This window comes from Ambystoma mexicanum, chromosome 11 (assembly GCF_040938575.1).
Source record: "Ambystoma mexicanum isolate Mex_15411 chromosome 11, UKY_AmexF1_1, whole genome shotgun sequence".
Taxonomy (NCBI): domain Eukaryota; kingdom Metazoa; phylum Chordata; class Amphibia; order Caudata; family Ambystomatidae; genus Ambystoma; species Ambystoma mexicanum.
In genome coordinates this window covers 324,970,673-324,994,113 of record NC_090934.1, presented here as the reverse complement: position 1 = coordinate 324,994,113, position 23,441 = coordinate 324,970,673, and the positions used below count along the sequence as shown (strand labels likewise).

At 45.4% G+C, this 23,441-nt stretch overlaps 1 long non-coding RNA gene across 2 annotated transcripts in view; it reads left to right on the top strand.

Annotated features, from left to right (window-relative positions):
• LOC138504704 (uncharacterized) overlaps positions 1–23,441 on the top strand; it is a 196,532-nt gene that overhangs the window by 165,854 nt on the left and 7,237 nt on the right. For both annotated transcript variants that reach the window (XR_011279912.1, XR_011279913.1), the window contains exon 4: positions 18,294–18,478. This is a non-coding gene — a long non-coding RNA (uncharacterized lncRNA). The remainder of the gene's footprint in view (positions 1–18,293; positions 18,479–23,441) is intronic.

The window sequence follows — 23,441 nt, the reverse complement described above, 5'->3', positions numbered from 1 at the left end:
TGTGCAACCTTTATATGTTATTTGCAATATGTTAGTTCAACCTGCTTCGCAAATAAGTAGAATTTTAAGTTCATGAAATTTCCTTGTTGATTTGCAGCTGTGTTGTAGATAGCAGAGAGGTTTGGAAGTGATAGTTTATTTTAGTAGATGGGAAAAATTTGAACAATTTCTTAATATAACTAGACATGCGAACAATCGGGAGCACCTGAGAGGGAGATTTCACCACAGCAATTAGGAATGTTTATTTTTCTCATACGCTTGCATTGGAATTAGCATTAATTACCTATCGAGTTTCTTGCTCGAACAATAGGGAACCTCATCTACTCATTCAATAATAAATATCAAACCGTAGGAAACCACACACCCACCCTCACACGTAGTCGCGATTTAGGCCAATCAGTGTCTTACGAGCGGCTGCACGTGATGTTTTCGTGCCCCGCCCCCCTCTTTCGCGTAACGTTAGCTCACTGTTACGAGCGGCTGCACGTGATATTTTCGTGCCCCGCCCCCCTCTTTCGCGTAACGTTAGCCGCCTGCTCTCGCACTCGTTTCGCTACCATTCATTCCATTAGCAACACTCAATTAAACCCTCGCCGCTTTACAATACCTCCCTCCTCCCTTATTTACTTCCTCCCCCTCCCTCACAATTTCGCATTGCTTGTTGTGCGTGTCATGCTCACCAAGTTCTCTCGATGCAGGGCCGCTCGACTGCGTGCACCCCTCCAAGCGGCTCGCCACCTCCCCTCGTCTGGACCACGTCTGGACACTCGCCGACCGCGGGCGGGATACTTCTCAACCGGCTCCCGAGGGCCAATATCCGGATTGCGCTGTCCGGTCCTCTCGCAGCTCCGCGATGGTCCTGTAGTCCTCAGAAGGGGGCAACGGCAGAGGGGGCCGCGCCGCCGGGCCTCCTCGCAACGGGAGTGCCTGGAAAAATTAAAAATAAAAGTCGATCTTAAACAGATCTCAGCAGTGCCTCCAACTTGTCGGGGGGAAATTCTGCCGGGGTCGGCCGGGCCGTCCGCAGACCTCCGGGCAGGGAGGCCCCAACTCCTCCCGTGTATATCTCGGATCGAGACAGAGTATGAGGCACACACAAGGAGCAAGGCAACTTCTGCTGTTTATTATGCAAACGGCAGGGATGGGTCAAGGAGCGTACGCGTTCGTCCTGACACACACACTCGTGGGGCTCGCAGGCCCTTTTTATTGTAATATGACGCGCTACTTGCGTCACTTCAAAAAGTTAACAAAAAACCTATCGCCATTCTTAATTGGTTGCTCGAGTGGTAGGGTTAGTATAGTACACATATAGAGAATGATATTAGTGGTCAAGGTGTAGTCAGGTGGTATATCTGGGTTGTCCCTATATATACCTTCACATTGACTATGTTGATATGATCAACATATGTCAAGGTAATAGGTATATGATTGTAGTAGTATGCCCATTTTCTAGGTGGATTGAAGCAGGGCCCTGTTCACACCCTGATGCGTTTAGAGCAGCCAAATTCATAGTAAGGGAGGTCTTCCCCAGGTGGGGAGTGTGCGAGGTGTTAAGATCAGACAACGGGCCCCATTTCGCAAACGAAATGTTCCAGCATATCACATCCCTGCTGAACATTAAACACAAATTTGCATGTGCATACCACCCACAGGCTAATGGTGTATGCGAACGCCTGAATGGCTTATTGAAGGAGGCAATTGCTAAAATACAACAAACAACAAAGAAAAGTTGGTTGTATTGCCTTCCGTTAGCATTGTTTGAACTTAGAAACAGGCCAGGGTCCGACCACCACCTCACCCCACACGAAGTGGTTACTGGACGCCAAATGCGCCTTCCCCTAACACCAACGTCAAGGGCATTCACCGACCACGAAAGTTCAGCGAATGTGTTAGGTGATGAAATGTATCAATATGTGTCTTCTTTGATTACTAGTGTCGTGTTTGTGTCTCAACAGCTCGAGCGCACACGGGGCGGGTCTACCAGCAACCAAGAAAAAGACGAAAATACAGAATTGGGAAAGGAGAACTTGTGCAAACTTGCCAAAGGTGACCACGTACTACTTCGCAATTTCAATAGGAAGTGGAACCAGAAGAGGTTCACTGGCCCCAATCTGGTAGAGGACGTATCAACAAGAGCAGTAAAACTAAAGGATAAGCGTGCCTGGAACCACCTACATGACGTAAAGATCTACAAACTGCAGACCCGCCCCAGCGCCAACGACAGATCCATTGGAAGAACAGCAACCACATCCCCTACAGCGGAAGAAAGTTTAACCACAGACAACGACCCAATTGTTCCCTCGGAGACAATAACTAACGAAGAAGGGAGTGATCCCCATACTGCCCACCCCATGATCACTCGCTCAAAGAGTAAAAATACTTCCGCCATTTGAGCACAAACCCCCCCATTGACTGCTAAGTACAGTTGTAACTAAAACTGAAGGACATGCTTGCACTAATACACATGTAAACACGTGAATGTTCTCTTTTTTTTCTCTCGCACATACAGGAACTGCGTAATATTGTATTGTTAAGAAAGCTAATTAACAAATTCAGTGTGCAGGTGTAGATGGTGCTGCCAGACGATAACTACCCAGAAGAATTGTCACACCAGTTCGTATACGAAATAAAGAGGCCAACATACTTAAAAAGGAGAAGGGTACGTGTCTACTACACAGCCTTCCTCCTGGCCATAGAATATCACATGCCCCACCTCCACCCATACTTGCCGGTCTTAAGAGACCCATCACTTAGAGTAGCGTGGGAGCAGCTCTTCGCCTGGGCACTGAATGACTACTTGATAGGGAGAGCTTAAAACTAACATTTAATAACAAGCACTTTTGAGAATTTTTAGGCGGGCAACTGTAACGTCGCAAGAATAAGCTGCCAGGACTGCAGCAAGGTAAGATATTGAGTCTTCACACCCCTCCTCTTCCCCCATTTCTTTTACTACTTCAAATTCTTCCTTACTACCTCTGCCCCTACCTCCCTCTTCTTCCTTTCCCCTTCTTTCATCATTTCCTGTGTTCAATATGGGTATGTTTATTTGTCTGTCTTGCCTGCGACTAGGGAGGTCCCTAAGCCGACATGCATACGGTGTAAGTTCGTTCATGAAGGGCGCGAGCTTTATTCTGTGCAGAGAGCGTGCGGTGGTTGAACATGTAGGTAGTGACGTGGGAGGGCGGCGTGATGGAGATGTGGGTGGCGTGGTTTCATTGGTTTGTGTTTCCCCTATTCTTTTCGTTTCCTCCTTACTTCTCTCCAGCTCCTCCCCTCTTCTACTTATCCAGGGCGAATCTATGTTTGTTCTAGTGAGGTACAGTTTATCTAAGCTTTCCCTTTCACTCTCTCTTCCATCCTTCTCCACTCCTTCTTCCTCCTCACTGCAAAAATCATTTATAAATGACACCCCCCACTCTGCCTTTTTTCCTTTTATTGTTACTGTTTTTAAATCTATTAGGTCTCTTTCTCCCCTTTCGTTGTTACCAACTGTCCCCCCTAGTGCTGATGTCGTTGCTACCTCCCTACTTTTATATACATCTCCCCATCTTTCACTCTCCCTACCCCTCCCTTCTCTTCCTTCTTCCCTTCTCTCCTCCATTTCCCTACTATTTTCCTCTCTTTTCCTTTTTAATTCCTCCATTACTTCGTTGCTCATCTGTTCCAATATCCTTTCATCCTCCCTCTTCCTTTCCCATTTCACCCTTTCTCTTTCTACTATACTCTCTATTACCTTCCCCTCTTCATATTTTTTAGCTGTCTCAGATATTATCCTCCTCCTCCATATTTCCATTTCTTTTTCCTTTTCTTCTTCTTCCTTCTTCTTCTCTCTCAGCACTACTCTTGATACCCTATCTGCTGCTGCTTTTACCCTTTCAGCTTCTCTCTTTTGTTCCTCGCTTCGTTCCCTTAATCTTTCCAATTCGTCCTTACCTTCTTTCCTTTTCCTCACTCTCTCTCTTTCCTCCCTCTCAAGTTGTTTGATCAGTTCATTCTGCTCATCCCTTAGTTTTGCTAATCTTTCCTCCAAAATCTCTTCCTTCTGCCGTAGTAGCTCCTCTCCCCTCATTTCACTCTCTCTGGCACTATCCTCGTTTGTTCTCCTTACCGCCTCCCTTTCTTCTCCAGTTAGTGAGCCTCGTAATTTCAACAATATCTGTGCAGCTACCCACTCATCGTCTCCTATCTCTACAGTCTGCTCTTCTCTAATCCTCCCTTCCCCCATTGGTATCTTCCCATGAGCCACATATGGTGGAGGGCTGTATGCCGGGTTTGAGTATCCTTCAGCCGCCCTTAACTGTCCTTCTATTTCTCCTAATTCTCTTAAAGGGTACAACCCTCCTCCCTCTGTTTTCACTCCCGGTGTTATGGGTATCTCATTGCTCGGTTCCTTTTTTATGTCGTCTGATTTATCAACCTTTTCTCCTCTCTTTCTTTCGTTCCCCGTATTTTTTGTGCTTTCGCTCTCCTTTTCCCCACCCGTTCCTTCTTTCTTAATCTCCTTTTCTTCCGGTGTTTCCCCCATAGTGAACATTCCATTTGGTCCTGGTCGAGACCCCTGGAACATCCTCCATAAGTTAAACACCTCCACGTGGTTTGCCAACTTCTTCCCCTTGTATGTATTGTGCAGATGGTTCAGTAGTGAGTGTTGGGCATATGGATCGAAACTACCATTAGGCGGCCATGGTGTTAACATTTTGTTGTCTGTCCCCTGGGTCCACTCTATGCTGTACTTAATTAACTTCTCCCTGTGTGGTGGCAGTGTGGTGCATATGTGCTGTAGTGGGGTAGTGAGGGTGTTCCCCCACCCTCCCGACCCTCTCCCGTATGACATGGTTGTACTCCCCTTGTTACCCTTCCCCTTACTACCAATTTACAATATACAACCTTGTATTGCTTACCTCGCCCCGCAAGTGTGGGGACTTACGACAATCCTTTGACAAATTATGCAATAGTAATAAATGTGATGTTATATTATATTCCTTCCCCTACGGCCCCCTGCGGCCGAAGCGCACGCAGCCCCCTGCGGCTGCGTACCCCTTACGACGATCTTATACAGTTGTCCTGTTTCTCCGTTCTCCTCCCCCTTTTACACTTGCCGTGGCCGGCGTTCTCCGTGCGCAGCCACGCCCCTTTCCCCTTCTTCTTTCGATCCACTGGTTTATAGTTTATCTCCGTATCAGCTCCTTTATCATGCTTCTCCTCCCCACCACTCTCAACCCAATGTTCCTTGTGCTCGCGATATCCTATTAAATCCCTACTGGTGACGTCACCGATTTCTTCGAGCTACTGGTATATTCGTGTTATGTTCTTTAAATTCAAAATACACTTGTAATCTACCCCGCTAACCCTACAACTGTCTTCCTGTCTCTCCTGGAACAAGGTAATCTCATCAATACTATAACCGGACTGCGCACGCTGCGTCGCCTCGCGTGTGATACGCCCCTCAACAGGAGGGCTTAACCAGCCAATTATCTTCCGTTTTGGGCAACTACGTAACTAGCCACCGCCCACAGGGAAACGTCATCTACCTATCGAGTTTAATTAGATACATAAGAATTGTTACATGAAGACTCCTGAGGATTGGCTAATGTTACTGACGTCTGAGATAAGAGCCCCATGTTCTGATTGGTGCATCCGTGAGCTCCCCAGCCTGGGACCACCGTTGTTCCCAGCTCTCGGTGTACCTGTGTTTGCAACAATGTTTCAATAAGGGTACGTGCAGACAATGTGAGGATTTATTCATAGGTGGAAGGCTGACCGCTCCCACTGTAGCAGATGTCCATTGAGCCTTTCAAGTGTATCGGCCTATGTCTCGTAGCGAGGGACCCAGACGCCTTTCTTTCTCCTGGGCTTTGGCATCTCATCAGGTTCGGCTTGGTCACGTGAGGCGGGACCGTGTTTGAGGCAGAATTCTGCACAATTAATATTGCTTTTCCACTGTGTGTCTGGTTTAATTTGTAGATATGATTCTAACGTTGGTACGCGGAGTGCAAGGTTGCAACATCATGCCTTTGATGATTTGTTCTTGGATGTGGGTTTGCAACATTGCGACCTTGGCTGGTTGCTCCACCAGGCTCATTCTGCGGGATCAGCAACCTGACTTTTGCTTTGTTAATGTCCACGGGAACTCTTGCCTGAGGCCTACTTGGGCCTGGTGTATAAGTGATCCATTTCGGGCATGGGTGCTTTAGGTTATAGTGGTGTATATTTCCATGACCAGTATCGTGTTTCTATTATACCTCTCATGGTGGTAACGGGTTTCAAGAGAAGCGTGAGCAAGCGGCGTTATAGATGAATTCATGATGCATCTTGCGTTTCTGCATTCTGAAAGCCTATGTAAAAATAATAAAGATGCACGTCCGTGAATATGCCTGTCGCCTACGTCAGAGCACTGAGTATGTTCTTCGTGTAGATTGTTGTGGGAATGTTAGGTGTGTATATTTGTACAGATGTGCTTCCAGTTGTCTAGGTCGTCATGGCATCTCTAACGACGTGTGGTTTTTTAGTCTAGCTGATCCGAGCCGCAGGTGTCGGCATGGCCAGTGCGGGCTGCTGGGCAAACAGGTGGACACATTCGTATGTTCCTGTACCATGGTACCTGGTCGTCTGGTAACTGGACAAACTCTTCTCGCGGCGGGTGTCTGGGCCGTGACCCTCTAAGCCAAGCGCGAGAAGTGAAGGACGGGAGCCTGGTCTTCCATTCTCCCACTTCAGCGGAGTTCGGGATTGGTCAGTAAAGTTCAGTGGGTGTGTTGTGTATGGAGAGATTTAGTGAGGATGTCTTTTTCCTGAGAGGAGAACAGACAGCTATGGCTGTGTGTGCTCGAAAACAAATAATCTGGATTTTGGGAGACTCATGGATACATTGGTTGAAGTGCATGCAGAACGTTGCGGTATATCTGCAGATCTTGGATTCCCTAATGTTGAAGTGCACTGGCATGGAGTGCGTGGAATGAACTGGCAGACTTGGTACCTCTCTGTGCTACTTTACAGACAGAGCGTCATCCTGACATAATTATAATTAATTGGGGAGGGAACAGTTTAGGACATGTGTCCGGAATTTCTTTGCAATTTGCAATGAAGGAAGGACTTCAGAAGGTCATGGACATGTTTCCAAATTGCCAAGTAATTTTTTCACGTATTGCGCAAAGACAAATGTGGCTGCGTTCTTTCTCATTTGGTCCACAAATGGAGAAAGAGAGGGGCAATGTCAATAAGGGTGTTTGTGCCTTTCTATGAGATGTTGGCATGTCGTCTTTCCACAATGAAAATATTATGTTTCGCAGCACAACCATTTTTCGCAGAGATGGAGTCCATCCTACATATGCTGGCAATCAGATTTTTAATCGAAATGTCCAAAATGCATTGCAACCTTTTTTGGAAGTATAGTCATCTATTTTGCATTACATGTTGATGAATTCAAGTTTTAGACACACACACAACACCACCAAAAGGCTCTTTTCAGAGCCACCACTTACTCCCAGAGAAAAGTGCATTGATTTTGCTTGGGTTGCCCCCCAAAATGTTATCTGTCCTAGGACGGTCCGCGGACATTTAAAAAATGTGCGGGGGCCTGCACCATTTACTTGATAGTTCTATTTTTAAACTGAGAAAGGCGGCTCTGAAAAGAGCCTTTTTTAAAAACTTTTTGTTGTTTTACATATTTTGGGTGGCTTTTTCTACACATGACACACTAGGAGAGGAGGGGAAAGTAGGGTAAGGAAGGGACACCAACCACAGGGATAAGAAAGGGCAGGTGGAGAGAGGAAGATGTAGGGTGCGCCTTATTTAGGTAGGTATCAACTTCTGGTGCTCCTTGACCGTAGTCACAAAAGCACTTCGAAGACACTCCCCCCTGCAGAGTACTGCGTTGCAGTACATACACAATATTGTGACCCTCGAAAGGTAACGGTCAACAGCATCGCAAATGGCATGTGAAGCGGCAGCAGGGATGCGCTCTCCCACAGGAGTGTCTCTTGTGGTGAGAATATCGGAAACGGAGGATGCTGCGGAGGAACTCAACCTACTACATTCTTTACATGGTACCACCTTGTGAATGTCCACAACGTGGAACGAAGTTAGGTGTCGCTTCAGGGACGTCGTACTAAAGCTCTACGAACTACGTCTCCCTTGACTCAGCACCAAATTGCACTGGTTACAGGTGACCTTGTTCGCACGTGCTTTCGGTACGTTACCATGAACGGTAAACAATCACCAAACCCACGACTCCTGGCGAGTGTTGGTAGTAGGGTGTTCCTCGAGCTCATTCTCTTCATCCTCTTCATCCTCGTTCTCTACATCCTCACGCGTATTCCTCTCTGCAGGCCCTTGGGGAGGTGGTGGTGGTGGAGGGTTTGTGGGTGGTGCTGAGGCTGATGTAGCAACAGCAGCCATGGATGTCATTAGGGTTGGTGAGGTAATCTCCGCTAGAGCACTAAAGGCAGAAAAAATCAATCTCCAATAGCCAGAAGTACAATGAAGATGAGCTCTGGGGTGTGGCCTTTTATAGGAGTGGAGGGGTGCGCCTTGTGACCATATCAATTACTCAAAAGCGATGAAAAAGTTCCAAAAAACATGTGAAAAGCTAGGGCCATTGTCTGGGACATGTGAAATGGTGATTTTTTACTGTACAATAATTTGGATTGTCTGCATAAGTTCTTTTTAAAATGTTGGGGAAGCGGACAAAGTGCGCAAATTAGGACACACGCTCAGCGTGGATGCGGTCACATGATGATGTCGTGAACACGCCCGCGAAGGGAATGGGTGTCCGCAGGACACCAAATGTACAGGAACGGTTGTGCGCATTCACGCGGGTGTTCTACGGACAGTGTTCAGGTCCCAAAACTAATTAAAAGTGCAACACAAGTGAGACGGACAGTTATGGAAAGGCGCGATGTTCGCAGGATTTACGGGTATGATGCGCATGTGCGTAGCTGTTCTGCGGACTGTACGGCCAGGTATAGTGTCCTTAGGACACCTACATTTTGTTTCACTACGATAATCGCGGCCATCGCGCCAGTTCTATGGACAGTTCCATCTTGGCTGTCAACGGTACGGACAGGTAAGTGTCCTTAGGACACCCCCATTTTGTTATTTTATCGACATCCCGGACACCTGGTGTGTTCTAAGAACAGTTTCATCTTGGTTGCGAACGCTGCAGAGAGGTATAGTGTCCTTAGGACACCCCCGTTTTGTTGATTTATGGACATCCCGGACAGCTGGTGTGTTCTAAGAACAGTTTCATCTTGGTTGCAAATGGTACGGATAGGTGTAGTGTCTTTAGGACATCCATATTTTGTTAATTACAGACAGGCCGGAAAGGCGCGCTGTCCGCAGACATTTGAACTGTTTTTACAACAACAAAAAATAGACACAAACAATTTCATTAAAACTAACATAACATTTATCTTATTACACACATATACAGCAATTAAGAAAGCAGAGTTTTAGTAGCGCAACTTAACCATAACGTCCCTTTAACAAAGTTTTTTTACTGAATATACATATACATACTGTGAATTTGATGAATGTTTACTAGGATTCCCTTACTTTATATACATGTATCATAGAACATGCTGAACCCCCAGCTAGTGATTTTGAAATCTGCGGACTGTGCGTATGTCCGCGGACCGACACTGAAATGGGGGATGAAAGCCATTAGCAACCTAGGTTCCCAAAGCGGAACCCGGGGTGCTAAAAAAGAGGATTTTGCTTCTTACACCGGGACGCCTGTGGGGTCCCAGTGTAGGAAGGAAAATCCTTTTCCAAGATGGCCACCATGGAAAAGGAAGGCGAGGGTTCCATACAGGGCCCTCTTCGCTTTCCATGGCAACCTGCAGAAGGCAAAAAGAGAACCCTATGACCATATTACCATGAGCACATTTGTCTTCCCTTTCAGATCTATCCTAATTTCAAATAACTTTACCACAAAGCCAGTCTCAGGTGGACATGGCCACTTTAATCCTATGTTTTGTCCCTTGTGGTCATGGCCAGTAGCCAGTTTGTCTGGATCATGACCTTATTCTATGACCCGGACAATCTGGCCACTGCCCATGGCTACAAGGCTACCCCTAAGTCACTAAAGGTATACCGGTATTTTTTGTAGCTACATTATGACACTTGTCAAATAATAAAACACTTGCACATTTGCAAAACCATGCTTGTAGGTCCTTGCCAATGCACCTTACGCAAGTTTGCTGGAAATCCACCCATGTTTTATTTTTTCAAAAGTGTCAAATGTATGCACATACAATCGTCATATAACCTAGCCCCCACTTGACAAAATCCATTCAGACTTTACGAAAACATCTAAATCAGATTATTTGATAAGTTTGGCAAGTGGAATTCTGTGTTTTTTCATACATTTTTACTGCGATGTCCACGGACATCGGCCTCTGTCCGCGAATCCAAGATGGCGGGTGTTTCCAAAAATCTGACGCACTTCGCGCTCCACACCATCCAATCAGCAAACATGTTGCATGTCCGCGGACATGACCCAAGCTGATTAGCCAATCAGAACACTGTCCGCGGAGCGAACAGGGAAGTGTGTCCACGGACCGGACATAGATATCACTAATTTTTTGTGACCTACTTTTTGGTCATTTTTAAAAAAAACTACTGGACAGATTTTCACCAAATTTACAAAAGCACACTTTTGGGACCAAGCCGCTGCTCGTGCTGCACATTTGGTGAAAATCTGTCCAGCGGTTTGGGCTGTAGGCGCTCTTTTCCCCATTCAGTCTATGTGAAAAAAGACAGTTTGGGACCCCCCCCTATAACTTTGCCCCGTCTGGACCAAACCTCACCAAACTTTGCAAAAAAAATCACAGTGGGCCATATACTTTTTTTTTGTTGCAAAGTTTGGTGAAGCTTCGTCAGGGAGAACAAAGTTATAAGCCGCCCAAAAAGTGCTCTTCCTATGGGATTAACAACTTAACCATAACTACACGGCCACTACCGTGGCCGTGTATTATTAATATATACATATATATATATATATATGTATTTAATAGTTGATCCAGAGTTTGCCACTGGCATGGGGTGGGATTGCTGGAATACTGTAGGCAGTAAACTGCATTGTGTAGATTTTCAGAAATAATGCAAGCTGAGGTGGTAATTTCGTCTTTCAGCATTTTGCCAAATAAATCTCTCAACTCACAATGGGACCCTCAATCGATGATAAATGCAGAGATCTGTCAACTATCGAGTTGTATAAAGCCCCAAACCTGACCACCCTCCATAATGAAGCCTTCTGGCGAAGCACGTTAGTGGTAAAAGGACAAAAGAATCAACTGCACATTGCAATGTGATAGTTTGGGAAAGAGCAAGGAAGCAGGCATATTATATCCATCATATAACATTTGGCATCAGGAACAGTTAGGATCTTATGCGCCATCACATTAGTAGCCATGGGAGCCCAAATAACCCTGACAGATTTCCTGGAACATCCTCATCCTGTTGAAGACTGTAAAGTGACCCATTCCATATTGGCCACTTTGCTCAGCTCTTCGGTGTTAACCAACTGAGAAGGACCGTCTCCTTTCCCACTCCCAATCTTGTCCCAAGCCACATCCTTTGACACTCAGTGATGGCAGGAAACTCACTGAGGCAACTGAAGAGGACAGCTTTCACGTCAATCTTGAAGTCTGCATGCAAAAACAACCCGATCTTTTTTACAAAATGTTGTCCCAACCAGGGTGTACTTTGCAGCAGAAAGCATGTGTGAATACAACCCTTCCCCTTCCCCATACTTCCAGCAGGTTGCAAAGGGTCGCACTTTTGCTCAGCACATTCATTCGGAGGTCCAGTTTAGACATAGTAGATGTTTGGGTATTAATTCAAAAGACCTTTTATTTAAAAGCGAAAAAAGATCGATTTAGAAAGGCCGTTCTGTGACGAGACAGAGCAGTCTTTCTAAATCGAACTGTCACGCCCCTGCCGCACACAGTGCACGCAAAGGCTGACAGGCGCGAGAGTGTCAGGTTAGTGAGTGTGTGTATGTGTGGGTGGGTGTGTGTGTGTGCGTGTGCGTGTGTGTAGTTAGTGTGTTCTGCGCCAGGAAGGGCGTGGTGGGTGGGGAAAGGGTGTTTTGGGGGTTAACCCCTCAATTAAATAAACAACTAGTTGGAGAGGCTGGGGGTGGGGAAGGGATCACCTTGCGAGGGGCTGAGGAGGGGGAATATGTCATATTTCGGCATTTTAAAGCTGACACAAAAAGGCCATTAAAAAATTGTCTTTTTTATGTTCCGTCCTTAAAATGCAAACATAGGAATGGTACTGATGTTTTGGTATTGTAGCCAGTTGGCCACGTTGACTTAAACATTCGGGATATTAGCCAGGTATTTTACCCATTTACACCAGTCAAGATGATTATACTTAGGTCCTCATTTACAAGTATGGCAGTGAGGTAGAAAAACAGCAGTAATCTGGTGGTAATTCTGTTACCATAGCATTACTGCACCGCTTTACTATAGGTTTATAGGTGAGGTGTAGGATTTTCCTCCAGCAGAAAGCTGGAGGAAAATATGCGGCCTTACCACCATGTGGTGGTAACAGTAATTCTGTTTGGCAGAATTCCAACAGATTTACAACTGGAATACCGCCAAACTTGTAATGAGGCCTTTAGCTAGTAATCACTCTCAGGCAATGGTTTATTTAGCAGGTGGCCAGGATATGGCCTCAATAATTTGTGGATATGAAGCATGAGAATGGTTTTGTGTAGCAGGTCAATCAGAGAAGAGGTTTCATCTTCTGATACCCATAGTTTATGGCAAACTCAGTTCCATTCAGAAACTACAAAAAAGTTGCCTCTCATTGATAGTGATACCAAGAATATTCCTCTGTGACAATTCCTTTGCAGGCCCCATCACATGTACAAAGGATTATACTATTTACATGTAGCAAGGGGTAGTACCATTAAGATGTAGCAAGGGGTTGTGCCATATTGGTGCAGCTCTTGACCTGAATAGGATTGATTTGCCCTTTGACCATAGGTTTTGCAAAATGCTTTTGTGTTTGTCAGCTGTCATGGGCAGTGACATATCTAGGGTGGGGCTGTGGGTGCACATGCCTCCCCTTCAAAATGTTGTGTCCCCTCTCCTAAGGAGGCAGGTGTGGGCTCGGGTTGCCATGCTTGCTGTCTCTCTGTCGAGGAAGCCAGCATGGAAAAGAAGAGGAATGCTCTTGCAGGCTGATGCCTTGGGAGTAACAGGAGTCAGGTATGGGACTCCTTCACTGGCTGTTGGGGACAGGATGCCAGGTATGGGGTTTGCAATCTTGGTGGTGGGGGTGCAGGGTGCCAGGTATGGGAATTGTCCTCTGGTTGGTGGGGAGGCAGGAAGTCAGATATGTGGCCTGTGCTCCAGGTAGTTGGGGGCAAGATGCCAGGTATGGGGCTTGTGTTCTGGGTGCTGGGGGCAGTAATCCAGTTTGGGAGCTTGTGTTCTGGGTGGTGGGGGGCTAGGATGCTAGATATGGGCCTTGTGGGGGCAGGATGCCAGGTTTGGGACTTGTGCTCTGGTTGGATGGGGATAGGATGCTGCTTGTTGGTTTGTGCTATGATCAATGGGGGACAGGATGCTAGGCATTGGGCTTGCATATTTGGTGGTGGGGGAGAGAATTTCAGGTATTTGGTTTAATTTCTTAGTGGTGTGGAGGCAGGAGGCCAGGTACAGGGCGTGTTCTCTGTGTGGAGGGGGCAGGATGCCAGGTATTGGGTTTGTGCTATGGATGGTGGGGGACATGTTGCAAGTCATGGCGTTTGCAATCCACGTGGTCAGCAGGCAGTATGCCTAGCATAGGGCTTCTGCTCCAGGTGGTGGGGGGTCAGTATACCAGGTTTGGGACTTGAGTTCTGGGAGGTAGTGAGGAGGGATGCCTGGTAAGTGACTCATGCTCTGGGTGGTATGGGGGACATGTCAGGTATGGATCTTGTGCTCTGGGTGGTGAAGGGAGCAGAATGACAGGAATGGCACTTTTGTTCTGTGTGGGGGCAGGGACAGGATGCCAGATATGTGGGTTGTGCTCAGGTTGATGGGGCAGGATGCCAAGCATTGGGCCTGTGTTCAGGGTGGTGTAGGAGGAGGATGCACATAAGGTGGCTTGTGTTCTTGGTGTCAGGATGGAAAGAATGGGGATGACAAGTATGGGGCTTGTGTTCTGGGTGACAGAATGTTATGTTATTCACACTTTTCCTGTGCAAGTTCACCAAAGGGCATCTTGGCACTAAGCCTAGATAAGTATACTCAGTGACTCTGGAGCTAGAATATCAGAGTTTTTAGCACCCATCAGAATTGCAAATGATTCACAATGGAAAGTAGAGCTAGCAGTAATTCATTCCATAGTTTGGCGGCAGCAACAGAAAAAGCACAACCCCCAACCCTACAGAGTGAAATGTAGGAATCACCACAAGACAAGCATTACTCAAGTGGTGTGACTGCTCCGGGACATAAGACAGATACTTGTCACGGAGGTAGTTCGCTCCCTGGCGATAATATGCCCGGTGGACCAAACAAAGGGATTTAAATGTAATCCTTTTGGCCACTGGGAGCCAGTGAAGAGAATGATATACCAGGCTTAGATGGGAGCCATAAGAAACAGAAGTGGCAACATGGGGAGCAATATTCTGCCGAAACTGCAACCTGTGTATCAGTCCAAGATGCTGGGCCAAAAACAGGGCATTGCAATAGTCCAGGCGACTTGTCACCAATGAGGTGACTACCGCAGGGCACTGGTGAACAGGTATAAAAGGTAAGACCTTGTAAGAATTTTAAGCAAGAAGCGGCCTGCTTCGAAAACTGCTTGTCACCTGGGGAGCCATCAACAGTGACGAAGAGAGATTCTTGACTACTGTCACCGGGATGGGAAGAGCACCCAGCACAGGCGGCCAAAAAGAAGAAGCACATGACATAGAGTCAGTTGGAGAACTCACCACTTGTTCATCTATCTCCACACGGCCACCAGGCAGTCACATAAGCGAGCCAATACCTCAGCCTGGTCAAGATCTAAATGGACCAGCATCTGGGTGTCATCAGCATACAAATAAAACCTGAAGCCGTGGGAGCGACTGAGAGCTAAATAGATGTTAAACATCAGGGAAAAGGCAGAGCCCTGGGGAACACCACATGAAAGTAAGTGAGAGGAAGCAAGAAAACGTGGAGGAGACAGCAATTGGCCCATTCAGTCAGTAAGGATGTAAACCAGGCCAGGACAGGAACAGAGATGCCTACCGAGGCCAGGCGAGAAAGCAGGATGGAGTGGTTGACAGTATCGAAAGCAGCTGAAAGAAATAATAATATCAGGGCACCCACTCCTCTGCAATCAACCAGCCTGGCCAGGGTGTCCACAACGGAATCTAAGACACTCTCAGTAACACATCCTGGTCGGAACCCAGACTGAAAGGGGTTAAGAGAAAAAAAGATTCCAGGAATTAAGGGACAAGAGGGGACACAAAGCCTCCAGTAATTTCATGAACACAGAGAGATGAAAAATAAGGCAGATGTTGGCCAAGACTGGAGCATCTAATGATAGCTTCTTCAAGAGAGTAACCACAATGGCGTGCTTGTATTTCTTTGGGATACAGCCAGACTGGCAAGAAACTTTAATTGCGTTAGTGAACCAGTGAATCATGCCAGGCATAATATCCTTAAGAACACACAACGGAACAGGATCAGACAGAGCACTAGACTTAAACTGGCAGAATGCCCTGGAAACTGCCTCAGCAGAAACTCAGGAAAGAGAGACCATGCTGAAGAACTGGTGACAGTGTGAGTGTTCAGTTGGATAAGTTTACATATATCAATGATTTTAGTAGGAGGAAAGTCAGCCAGTGAGTCACATAAAGATTGAGTGGGAGTCCTTGTAGGTGTAAATCACAAGTGGAGTAGAATGATTTAACCACTGTAAACAGTTCCCTCAATTGTTTCAAGATTGTCTCAATCTTCTGGGTGAAAAAACCCTGCTTGGCCACGCGAATCGCTCCTAGACATTGATCGGAAAGCCAATTTCTCAGTTGAACCATAGGCGCTATTTGCGTTCGGGCTGTTCTAATTCTAAACAAGCTCCCATTTGTTCCTCAGAAAACCATTGTTGGGAGGTGCATTTGCGTGGATGGGTAAGTTTCAGAGGGGCCACCTGGTCAATTTGTGCAGAATTCATTCATTTATCATGAATCAAAGTAAGCATCTGACCAGTATCCACCCCACGCCAGCTATGTTTTAGAATGTCAACTTGGTGAGAATGGATTATAGGTATAGTGCTTTGCACTGAAAACGGTAGAACTGGAGTGAGAGGCAGGTCCACAACCTAAGACTAGCTGAAAAAATAAGTTCTAAAATGCCTCCTGACAAATGGGTCGGCTCAAGTACCAATCGTCTAAGATCAAGATTTAATCATGAGTCAAAGATGCCAGATGTAGGCCATGCATTCTTGGTGGCAGGGAGCAGGCTGCCAGGTATGGGGCTTGCGCTCTAGGTCTTGGTGGTGTTGTGTCATGTGAGTTTGTATTTGTGCAGCTCTACAATACAAATGGTGACTAATGACCATAAAATGGCTTTATTGGGGCATTTGAAGCTGCAACTTGCATATTATGGCAGGTACTGCAAGGCTATTCATTGTTTATGGTTTCTGACTAGGCACATGATGGTATTATTGGTGGATTTGAGGTTGCACTTACATCAGAATATGTCATATTGAGGCTGTGCTGGGCAACACTGGAAGGGCACTTTTGGAGCTGCCATTATGTTGATTGTGATTAAGTTGAGTTGTTTGAAAGCGGAAATGCTATGCTTAACTTGCAGGATGGCACATTAGGCTGAACATTGCAGTTTTTAAGAGAATCATGGTGAATTAAATTATTACCCCAAGCAGGATGGCACTTTTATTAGCAACTCCCTGTAATAGAGGAACACAGGTTACCCTGAACTGGCAGCACTCTGCAGCATTTGAGCAACACTAAGGTACACTTTAACGTAACCTGGTATTTTGATACACTTAGCAACCAGTGTATTCTAGGCCGGGGCACGGGTGGGTCCTACTTTTGCATGTGGCCCCTTCTATGCCCCCTAAATCTGATTCCGGGAGACACCGCTGTTCATGGGCCCTCTCTGTTATATGATTCTGCAATCTTTCAGAAGCAGTTATACCTGGGTGTCAGCCATATTATTCTTATGAATGTTTGCCGATCCTGGCGTTGTCAGATGTGTTCTGTCTAACCCGTGTCTGACTTTCTGAACCGAACCTGCAATTACTTCCAAGATTGTTTTCACTTCCAATCATTCTAGGTGAACTTGTGGGTTTGTGCTGAAAGTGGTGACTTTTGACTCTAGAATATAGCTTGAATATTGCTCAGTACCTATTGGTTCTTTGGTAATATTGCGATTTTGATTACATTCATTTTTGCCCATACTCCCAGATCGACAACAGCATCTTCCTAGGAAAATTCTGCTGGAGCATACTAAAGGTTTTTTATAGAATCATGACTCCAAAATATATGTCTCTTTCACTCTCCCTATTAATTCCCCTTAGCTGATACGTCCATCTGATTGGGAGTCTTTCATAACACTTATTATTTTGGATTACATCCAATTGACTTTGTACCCAGAAAACCTTTCTAACTGGCCGAGGATCTCCATCACTGCAGGCATTGAGACGTCTAGTTCAGTTTCTCTGGATGGACAGCAAGCTATCAGCACATGTCGAGTGTTTAAACAATGGTGCTCAAGCATTGCCCCCTTTACCTCAAGATTCCTCTCAGATTGTTCTCAGGAGACTCAACTACAAGGGCAAATAGGAGTGATGACAGTGGGCATCCTTTTTGCTACTTAAACCATTCTTATACAACTAAATCTACAGAGACCTTTCCCCACAATCCAATATACAAGGCCTGTTGTGTGAATATGAATGTTGGTGGGAATTCATTTCTTCGAGCACTTTGAATTGGTAACACCAGTAAACATCATACAAAGGTTTTTCAATGTCAAATATGAAGATGACTGTTGGAGTATCATTGCGGTTGCTCATCTGTGCAATAGCTTTTAATAACCTTGTGCTTACAACACCACTGCACATCTTAACAAGTGTTTCCGGGTCTCAGTGATGCATTAGAGTCTGTATCAGAGTGTTCTCTTGTGTAGAAGCAGCGACAAGAAGCAGGCTAAAACTGAGGAGGATGGCCACCCCGCTTTGGCATGCGCTCAGTGCCAGGTGTTCCCCCAACCCAACTCCCACAGTACTGGTGGGCTTGAATTTAAGATTTTAAGACTAATAATAATTTGTTTTTGTTTTTTTTAAAGATAAAACACCCAAGCACTGGAGGGTGTGGTGCGGCACACATGTGATTCCCAGTTTGCTGAGCAACCAAGTTGCAAGGAGATTGTCCAGTGCGTACTGTGTTTTCAAATCCTTCTGTGGTGTGCCAGTGCTGCCTGCTCCTTTTTCACAAAAAGAGACCACTGCAGGCAGACCAGAGGATGTATAGGTAAGACGGTTAAACAGTGTTTGCATTTTATACAACTGGAATGTGTTCTTGTTAGGATGTAATGCATGCAGTGTGTGTCTGTGCAAGAGTTCTGAGTGAGTCTGTGCGCTTATGCATGTGTATGCTTGTGTCAGAGGGAGTGTTGTGGAATCAGAAAAATACAATATTAAGGCTTTTATACCAAGCAAAGGAAAATACACTGACACAGGCTTGTAAAGATTCCCAGAATCTTTATTAAAAAACTGAACACTATCGAACAAAGTACACAAATAGCTATTTGGCCGTCAGTACATCACAGAGACCACCAGCAGGGTTCAATGTAAACAGGAATTGCTAGCTGGACATCGGCGTATTTATACATTTTCGTTATAACGATGTCCAGCCTCTTTCAGGTTAATTATGAACTGGGGTCGCGCCAGGTTCGTTTCCTAATTTACATATCTCGTGCATGCGGTTTACTTTTTCAACATATTTACTAACACACACTATTATTCTCTAGTTTAACGTTACACTCTTTACACATTGCTTTAATACAGATCAAACAAATGTTTCACATGTCGTATTTGGATAGCGTTATTGTTCTTGTATACTTCTAGGTTAACATCGCCGATTCAAGTAATCCCCTGATCCCGAGGTCAACGAAGGCCAAGGTCTACATGACCCTAACATGTAGCCTGAAGGCAGGTTGGACATTAACTCCCCTACAGAGGTTAAAGAGGTTAAGGCAAGAACAAGAGCACACAAGGCGGCTATTTTAGACTACAGGGTGACTTTGTACAATAAACTAAAATGGCGGCATTAACCTAAAATGGAGGCTTGATTCATTTGAGGTCACACCTTGTAATACGAATTTCCTCGCAAAGCGACTGGGCATAGGCCAACATATACAATGAGGACGAAACAATATTATATCAGTTCTAACAAACCCTCCTTTTGGCCTATGCCAAGCGCTAAACTACCTTCAATCGTTTTGCGGTTAACTCCACATTTCAATGTCTATACATCCCGAATCATTGTCGGACATATCTATTGCCATTAGATCAGACACTAGAGTTTCTTTCAACAAATACTCTTTGGAAGCCTTGTCTGGGGCGTATATTTTATGACCTAATACACTTGTTGCTTGCGCAACACCCCCCTAATACTGAGCATATACCAGGGAGACCCTGTATACAACAACAAAGGAATAGAAAACTTCCCAAGATAATCAGCAGGGCCGAAAACAACTTCCATCCCCATGACCGTAGGAGGTCCCAAAACCATGCACTAAGTTTCCAGTTTCCCTCAGGAACATGTACTTCTGAACTAAGAACATGTAGATTTTGGATAGCCCTAAAGATCGTTGGAGAGGAGTCTGGTACGTAAAAGAAGCAAGCGGACCCCACTAATTTACATACTCCACCACGCACTGCCAGAATGACATCTAATGCCATCCGGTTCTGAAGAGCCACTAATCTTATCGCTTTCTGTTCTAACGTCATATTATAGAGTATGTCAGTGGTCCGGTTGATGGTTCTCTCCAATACTCTCGCTAGTCTTCTGATATCTTCTGAATTCGTAACTTGCCCATAAAATGGCACAAAGGATTTCATGATGTCCCCTAGAGTTTGCGCTGGAGTATCCCCTTTCACACCTCGTCGTGGACGAGTTTTCAAAATTTCTGCAGTACTGGCAATAAATACCCCAGGTAGTAGAATCCCTAAATAGCAGGTTCCTTGCCAATCCCTGGGCAACCATGAAAATGCCACATCACCGCAAACAAAATAGACAGGTTTGCCTACGTACAGAGGTCTGTTCTCACTAGTCAAATTCGCAACATTGGCGCACTTCCTAAAATTACCCATTGACCGTGTTCCATTCCTCTGTATGCAGAAGGATACTGAATCGGGGCTATGGTTAACAGAATAAGATGGAGGCGCGGCATCCTAATTGCCTATAGGAGCCATTTTGAAAGAGATTAAAGACTGAAAAGGACGAGAAAATCTATCAGAGGGCCTAACAGAAGCAACGTTTGGCTTCCTTCTATTTGCAAAAAGCGAGCATCCCAGGGGCATCAAAACATGCTTTTCAAAACTATTCAAATTTGTACCATCAAAGTTCCCTGAGATGCTGTCATTCCATCGGCCAAAGAATAGTGCTCTAAGAGAAGCATAACAAGCAGTTGTCAAAGGTAAAGGATGAATATACCAACCTAGCCCCTTATCCCCATGTTGCGGTAGATGTGAACAGATCCAGCAATTGGTTCTATTTAAAATTGCATGAGTGGCATTCATAATTAACAAAAGAGTATTATTCTGATAGTTCCGTCTATGCGAAGAATCTCTAGGCGATAAAGTATGCAATTGCACGGAAGGAGTGGGGATAACAGATACATTTTCAATAGGTAAAAAGTCCTCTGGCGGATATGCTTCCTCCAGATAACATAACCCAAAACCAACAGTTACTAAAAATCCAGTGATTATTACAAAAAGGCAACAATACACTTTGGGGGTCCCCTTACATGCTTGATCATTGTCTCTGCTAATCACATATTTATCTAAAAGTTCGGTACGAGCAGTAGCGGGTGCAGGCATTGTAGTCTTCAATCGAAAAATACCAATTGTTCATTTGCTGGTGACTCCAGTCGCGCGTATTCTTAATGTCTTTCCCACAACCCATAGCCAACAGAATCCTTCCGTACAGTCGGGCCAAAAGACAAGCCCTCAAATGATTTTCTCAATCGCACAGTCAGACCGTGCTGTACGTCTGTTTCCTTGGACGCAAATTATATTTCACAGTTTCCGGTGAGAACAAAGTGTCGTCACTTCCTCCTGGATGCGGCGAGTGAATGGAAATGGGATCAGAAAAGGATTGATCCGGAAGTTCCACTGTTGGAGAGTGCAGAGACAAGATGGCCGTTTTGACTGGCCTTGCAAATTCTGGAACGGTCTCCGATACTCCCTTGTCGGTTGTTACTGTTTCAGGCATGTTAGTTATAGCAGTGGGAAGGGATTCTGTGTCTTCTGTATCGTATGGCACGGGCTGCGGGATCTGTTTGGTGTGCGTCGCATGGATCCAGTTCTTACGACCCGCTACCCACACAGCAGTCTGAGTGACTAGCAGGACTTGGTAGGGACCCCTCCACCGAGGTGCAAGGCAAGACGACCTCTCAAAAACCTTCATGAGGATTCCGTCCCCCGGTCGTAGACTGTGACCAGGACCCTCGTACCGTACAGGTAATGCCTCTCGCACCTGGTGATAAATTGAAAACAGATTTTTAGTCAACTGGTTACAGTAATCTGAAAGAAGCACATTTTCTATATCCCGCAGCAAACTGCTTTTTGGCATACCCCAAATATTAGCAGGTCTCCCCATTACCACCTCAAAAGGAGAGAGCCCAGTCTTAGTTTGAGGGGTTGTTCTCATCGACAGCAACACAATCGGTAAGGCGTCTGGCCATTTTAGCTTGGTGCCAGCACACGTTTTAGCGAGCTTGTTCTTTATAATGCCATTATGCCTTTCCACTAATCCGGCACTTTGGGCATGTCTGGCCGAATTGAACCGTTTATCAATCTGCAATCCTTTGCAAATTTGTAGGATTACAGTAGCGATAAAGTGTGGCCCATTATCCGACCAGATGACTCTCGGCAGTCTGAACCTAGGAAAAAACTCTTTCAACAAAGTTTTTGCCGTGGTTATGGCCGTTGCATCTCTAACAGGGTAAGCCTCAACCCACTTACTAAAAACACAAATGACAACCAACACGTATTTAAGATTGTTGCAACGTTCCATTTCAATAAAATCAAAGTGAATAACCTCAAACGGAACAGAAGGTGGAGCGAAACTTCCTCTAGGAGTCGTACCTTTTCCTATATTGTGCTGCAAGCAGACCATGCACCCTTGGACAAAGCAGTTTTGAAAATCTTATCATTGGCCCATGCACTGTGTAGCATTTTAGTCAATTTACGCGCACAAACATGTGTCGGACCATGAGCCATAATAACCATCATTGTAATGTAGGCGTCAGGAAGTAACCATTTTCCTTCAATATTGTCCACCCAACACCCATCATAATCCAATCTCCCTGTACCCTCGATCCATCTCTTAGTTTCCTCTATGGTAGCATCTGCTTGAATGTCTTTTACAGAATCAATACTTTCACCCAAAGTGCAAATATTTACAGTTTCTCTTACAGCATACATTTCTGAACTGAAATCAGTGGCAGTTTGCTTAGCTATCTGATCAGCGAAAACATTCCCTTTTCCTACATCATCTGTAACCTTTTGATGTGCTGAACATTTTATAATAGCTAACTGAACAGGGAGTGCGAGTGCTGAATGTAATCGCACTATTAAAGTGCCATGCTGAATTTTCATTCCGTGCGAGGTCAAGAAACCTCATTCTTTCCAAAGTCTACCGAAGTTGTGGACCACCCCAAAAGCATATTGACTATCGGTATATATATTTACTGTAAGCCCTTCAGAAAGTTCACAAGCTCAAGTTAACGCTATAATTTCTGCGGCCTGCGCAGAATTATGCATAATTCTTTTGGTTTCCACAATCGTGCTTAAAGTAGTAACGGCATAAGTAGCCGTGGATGTACCATTCGGAAGTTTAAAACAAGAGCCATCACAAAATAGCTCTCCTTGTGGGCTATTCAAAGGCGTGTCTCTCAGATCGATTCTGCCTTTAGTCTCTTGTTCTGTCACATAAAGCAATCATGTGACATTTCGTCACCATCAACAGTATCTTGCGGGACAGGTAAAAGTTCAGCCGGATTTAATACACAACACCTCTGAATTTGAATGTGGGGGGCAAACAAGATTAGTTCATATCTCTTCAATCGTGCGGAAGTGAGGTGTTGCGTTTGAGGTCTATTCAATAAAAATATCCACAGAGTGAGGCACCATTAGGGTTAACACATGCCCCAGGACCATTCCCTCACTCTGTTTTACAGACGCAGCAGTGACAGCGCGCAAACATC